We start from the raw sequence: 6,826 nt of genomic DNA, 5'->3' as shown, positions 1-6,826 counted from the left end.
TATAAAAACGTTCCTGCATCTTTGGTTCATTTTAAACTGCCTTATACCAGGGTTTCCAACTCCTGACGCATTTGGCGTGAGACACACGCTTTTAGGCTGTCTCACGCTCTCACTCTGCCCATGTAAATCTCACGCCAAATTGGCAACCCTGCTTGCGGTATGAAACAAAGTCTCAGCTTTCAGATTTGGTACATTTTAATACTAAATTCTAACAATAAATACTGGTTTAGCGCACTTAATATGGCATAAATCATAAAATGTAGCACTTCATTTAAAGCCAGAGCTATTGAAAAACAGTTGTGACAAGCTTTGATCTCGCCGGCGTCACCGCCATGCGGTCACGTGATTCATAGAGCTCTCCAAACAAACCAGCATTGACAATACATTTGAATGGGTTTAAGTAGGATAGACGATAGCTTCATTATACAGCTATTTGCAGAAATTTTTGGTAAACATTACAGCATATTATGCATTGATTATTACGCCGATGACATTTACAGTATCATTTTATTCTGGAGAGTGATGAAGAGGAAACTTTAATATAGTTTTCTTAACCCTCAGGTATTGCTTACTTATAATGTGACCATACAGCTTAACTATTTTTCAGTTAAATAAGTGTTTTATATTTTAATTCAATAGGCCTAATATTTATTTAATATTTTGAGGAGGTCTTTTGGTACTAAATACTATTTGTGGAATAAATATGGTCCATTAATGACTTATTTTTTTTTCTAATATTTCTATTACTCATATTACAGTTAGTGTAGTATTTAAGGCTAAAATAGAAAAAATGATTTTAAATACCAATGCAAAGAGGCAAATTAGTCATTTTGTGGTCAGAAAAAAAATCATTTTCATTTGAAATGCCATGGTTTATGCACTAGGTACCTGTATGGCTCTTTACTAAATATATCTAGAATATTGCAGGTCATACTTGCTTAATTTTTTAAGTTCTTCATTTGAAAAAATATTTAGACATGATTAAACACTAGATTTTTAAATGAGAAATTAAAAAAGTTAATAACTTAGGCCTACATCCTTTTTTAATAATACTCGCATAATTACACACAATGGGTTGCATTCATGAAACTTGCGTAAATATATGAGTAAATTCTGAGTAACTTGCGCGTAAAACAAGACCTTCCTGAAAACTCTGCTCCAGATTCACAAACGCTTCGTAAACGTCCGATATGATAGTTAAACATGTCTATGTTAATGAATTCCAATCATTCGTAAATAGCGTGCCCGTGCTCTTCTTAAAACGACCAGCTGGTGGTGCTTGAGAATGTTCTGGTGGCGTTTTGGTTTTTCCAGCTGAGACGCTTTAGCTGCTATGATTTGGAATATCCATGGCGGCAACGTATTACTAGTATCTCATTTTTAAGAATTTTACTAAATATAAAAAAGCAGTAAGCATATTGACTTCTCCGTTGTTGTAGGTAGTCGTTGTACAAATAAGATGGTTGGTTGCTATTTGTCCCACCTGTCCTCTATTTACGGCTGGGTAAATAGTGACAGTGACGAGCGCTGCGCTTTACAGTTATCAACTCAGCTGCAAAAAAAATAAAAAATAAAAAAATAAATAAATTCAAAAAGAGGGAAAATTAACTTGAAATTATTATGTTGAAATTTATTATGTGTAATCATTATTATGTGTGTTATTCCCTTATTATCCCAATTACAATGAGCAGACAAAAGGTCCAGAGTTCATTTCAAGTGTGCTATTTGCATTTGGAATCTGTTGCTGTCAACTGTCAAGATGAGATCCAAAGAGCTGTCACTATTAGTGAAGCAAGCCATCATTAGGCTGAAAAAACAAAACAAACCCATCAGAGAGATAGCAAAAACATTAGGCGTGGCCAAAACAACTGTTTGGAACATTCTTAAAAAGAAGGAACGCACCGGTGAGCTCAGCAACACCAAAAGACCCGGAAGACCACGGAAAACACCTGTGGTGGATGACCGAAGAATTCTTTCCCTGGTGAAGAAAACACCCTTCACAACAGTTGACCAGATCAAGAACACTCTCCAGGAGGTAGGTGTATGTGTGTCAAAGTCAACAATCAAGAGAAGACTTCACCAGAGTGAATACAGAGGGTTCACCACAAGATGTAAACCATTGGTGAGCCTCAACAAAAACAGGAAAGCCAGATTAGAGTTTGCCAAATGACATCTAAAAAAGCCTTCACAGTTCTGGAACAACATCCTATGGACAGATGAGACCAAGATCAACTTGTACCAGAGTGATGGGAAGAGAAGAGTATGGAGAAGGAAAGGAACTGCTCATGATCCTAAGCATACCACCTCATTAGTGATGCATGGTGGTGGTAGTGTCATGGCGTGGGCATGTATGGCTGCCAGTGGAACTGGTTCTCTTGTATTTATTGATGATGTGACTGCTGACAAAAGCAGCAGGATGAATTCTGAAGTGTTTCGGGCAATATTATCTGCTCATATTCAGCCAAATGCTTCAGAACTCACTGGACGGCGCTTCACAGTGCAGATGGACAATGACCCAAAGCATACTGCAAAAGCAACCAAAGAGTTTTTGAAGGGAATGAAGTGGACTGTTATGCAATGGCCAAGTCAATCACCTGACCTGAATCTGATTGAGCATGCATTTCACTTGCTGAAGACAAAACTGAAGGGAAAATGCCCCAAGAACAAGCAGGAATTGAAGACGGTTGCAGTAGAGGCCTGGCAGAGCATCACCAGGGATGAAACCCAGCGTCTGGTGATGTCTATGCGTTCCAGACTTCAGGCTGTAATTGACTGCAAAGGATTTGCAACCAAGTATTAAAAAGTGAAAGTTTGATTTATGATTATTATTCTGTCCCATTACTTTTGGTCCCTTAACAAGTGGGAGGCACATATGCAAACTGTTGTAATTCCTACACCGTTCACCTGATTTGGATGTAAATACCCTCAAATTAAAGCTGACAGTCTGCAGTTAAAGCACATCTTGTTCGTTTCATTTGAAATCCATTGTGGTGGTGTATAGAGCCAAAAATGTTAGAATTGTGTCGATGTCCCAATATTTATGGACCTGACTGTACATTTTTATGAATTTGAAAGTTTACGTTAGAACAGCTTTACGAACGATTTACACAAAAATTAGTTCTGCTCGTGTTTAATGAATGAGGCCCAATGAATGCAAGCAAATACTGAATTTAAACCAAGTTTAAAATGGTGCTAAAAAAGGAATTCAACAAAAAAATGTTATCCCCTTATTTTTACAGTATATGCACATGAATTGATATTGAATCATGTATGCAGAGAACACTCAATTTACACACAATCATCAGTACATTTTAATGCCAGTTAAAACTTTTATTACCTTGTAACATTAATCTTTTTAAAATCAACCTTCACCATTTTTGACTCGGTCTGTCTTGATTCTGAAGCATTATTCTTGTCCATCACTAATTTATTTTTCTTATTAATTTTCATGTTTTTGGTGTACACTTCAATTGTTCTTCACATGTGCACTTTTTCAAATATATAATAAATTCAGCCTAGCAGTTTGCAGTTCTCTTTATTGAACATTACACTCCAGTTTGTCCGTTTTGTGGCATGATTTTAATTCACATGCATGCAGGAGACCTTTTACCATATGAATGCATCCAGATATTATTTAATAACCCTTGATGTAATTCATCCAGTGGCTTTTCCCTCCTTGACAACAAAAGCAGACTACTGTTAGCCATTAGGCAGGGGAGGGGCTCTAGACGAAATACAATTGTAACAACCTGAAATATATTGTAATGAATTCAGCCACCACTAGGGGCCGCTGGCGAGCTTTATTGCGGATTATGACCTATGCTGCCACCACCTTTAATTCTGACCCGGTCTGGTCCGGGAGGAGCACACGAAACACACTCCAAAACAAGAATTATAAAGAATTACACTTTATTAACAACAATAGCAGCCATATGGCATTGTCTCACTTAAATATCCTGATTACATATACTGGTCATATTAGTTCATTAAACCGTGAACACGCATTTAAAAGGGAATCAAATACTCATTCCAGATTCACAGCACACTATAAATATGGTGACATCTCATGCAAAGCACACTTAATTAGAAACTCCAAACATCAATCACATGCCTTAAGTGTAATAACCAGCACAGGCAATCGACATTCAATTCAAGAGGACAGTAATCACTAATGGCTGAACACAATAAGAACAACACACATAAATCATATAGAAGGATTAAAATGATTTCGGACTTCCCTGTCCACGTCCAACGACACCCTGCCGTCACTGTGAAGACTCAGCCTTCCCCACCGCGCCAATGATAGGAAGGTCTCTACCTTCAGTTATGCTCTGGGGTCAATATGACCCCAATCGACTTTTCTTTAGTTAAAAATAATGGTTCCCTTTATCTCAGTGGAATAAAATCTTGTGACTTTTTCTAAATTATCTATCCATACACACACAAAAAAACTGGGCTTGATTTGGTTGTTCTAAAGGTATGTAAAATAAAAAGTCACACTCATGACCTTTGGGGTCAATATGACCCCACATTGAAATGAATGGGAAAAAAAAAAAAAAAATGTTTTTTATTTTTCATTTGTCAAAAAAAATCTATAAATCCAGAATAAACCTGAAAATTTTCATACCACAATGAAGTCCTGGTACTAGAGCACAAATGTAATGTGGAACGAACATGATCACTTGCACACACACATGCTCACGCACACAAACACACACACAGGTGTGACTCCAATTGAAAGCATTTTTTTTAGAAATTGACAAATAAAATCAATAATTCCAGCATAAATCTGAAAATTTCCACACAGAAATGAAGGCCTGGTACTAGAGCAAAAATGCAATGTTGAAAAGACATGCTCACTCAACACACACACACACACACACACACACACAGACAGGTATGACTGCCACAGCCAAATAAAATCAGCCACAAATGCAGAACAAAAATAAAAGGGGTGAGACCTAATGCACACACACATGCGCGCACGCACACACACACACACACACACACACACACACACACACACAGACAGACAGAGAGAGCAAGGGAGAGATGAAAGGCAACTGACCTGTTCAACTTTGAGAAAGTTTACTCTGAGATCTAAGAGCTGCAACTTTATTTTGAAAACAAAGAAATAGTTCCCACACCAAAGGTATAAAAGAGGGTCTTTGGTGTCACACAGTTCATTCTGTGTCAGTATGGCAAAGCGTTACACTCTCCTGGAGACTTTAGATTGCCTGCTTGATTCAAGTGAAACTGAATCATGCCTGGAAGACACTGAGGGCGATGACTCTGAGCCAGAGGACTGCAATCCTCCTGAAGAAAATACAGGTTTGGAAGAGGAGTCGGATGAGGAATATGAGGAGGCAGATGCAGACCAAACTTTTGCATCTAAAGATGGAAAAATATCCTGGACTGCTTCTCCACCTCCACAGGGACCAGGGAGAGCTTCATCTTCACGAGTCATAAAGCTGACACCTGGACCAACAAGGTTTGCAATTTCTCGTGTAGATGACATAAAGTCAGCGTTTTTGTTATTTTTTCCATCTACAATCCAAAATATCTTGGTGGAAATGACCAATCTGGAAGGGAAACGTGTGTTTGGTGATGACTGGAGGGATGTGGACTGGACTGACATGGAAGCCTATTGGTGACAGAGTGGCATTTCTTTTGCCATCAGATATACTAATGTGTGTGTTTGTGTGTGTTTGCAATATTGCAGATGGTTGCAAGCTACAGTTGTAAGCGGAAAACAAATCGCTGGCCAATGGTGGTCTTTTCTACCATCCTGGATGTATCTGCCATAAATGCATTTGTCATTTGGAGGGAGGTAAATCCATCATGGGAGAGAGGTAAGAATTTCAAAAGGAGGCTCTTTCTAGAAGAGCTGGGGAAAGCTCTGGTGTCCCCTCACATGAAGGGACGAAAAAGCCTGCCTCATGCACCAGCCTCTGTAGCAATCCTGAAGAGAAAACAAGATTCTTCTGACGCTCCAGGCCCCTCCACTGAACCTCCATCATCCAAAAGAAAAAGATGTCAGGTTTGTCCACGGGCCAAGGACTCAAAAACAGATAAGCAGTGCGCAAACTGCAAAAGAGCCATCTGTGCTGCACACGCCGTATACCTTTGCCAGATGTGTGTGGACTGATTTTTGTTCATGATACTTGTTCATTCACAACATTCTGGACTGTGTTTTTTTTACAATGTGTATTATGTAATATTTTTTTTTTGTAGCTTGTTATAATTGGTTTTATGTTCAGTGTTCAGAATTTGATTATCAAAAAATTGTATCGTTATTCAGTGTTCATTCTTCACTCCTGTTCATTTCTGCATATTGCTGCTGTTTTTTTATATTATTAAATTAATATCTTCTAAATTTTTTCACATTTGGTTCATTAAAATAAATAATATTCAACTACAATCTGATTCTAAGTCTTGTCCTTTAGGTGTTTCTTATGTGGCAATTTCTGTGGTATTTTGTAAAAACAGACATTTCAAATCGCTTCAAAAACGACCAAAATTCTACTATTTGAAAGAATATTTATTTTTAATGTCTTTAATAATGTTTATACATGTATAAATTCGCAAAATCTATCACCAAAGTTATAATATGAGCAGTTGGCTACATCCAGTAAAATGAATGGATCTCTATTGCCCTCTTCTGGGTATCTATGGACAATACAATTTCTTTCTTAAATTTTAATTACTAAAGGTTTGTCTTTGACCAACAGATGGCAGAATTGTACAGCTAACACATAGATCAATATCCAGAAACAACTTATATTTAATTTAGATCATTGTTTAAGTATTTTTTTCATAAAAAAAT

Source organism: Barbus barbus (assembly GCF_936440315.1).
Source record: "Barbus barbus genome assembly, chromosome: 30".
In the NCBI taxonomy this organism is placed as follows: domain Eukaryota; kingdom Metazoa; phylum Chordata; class Actinopteri; order Cypriniformes; family Cyprinidae; genus Barbus; species Barbus barbus.
The sequence above is the reverse complement of the archived record's forward strand: the minus strand, read 5'-3'. Positions refer to the sequence as shown.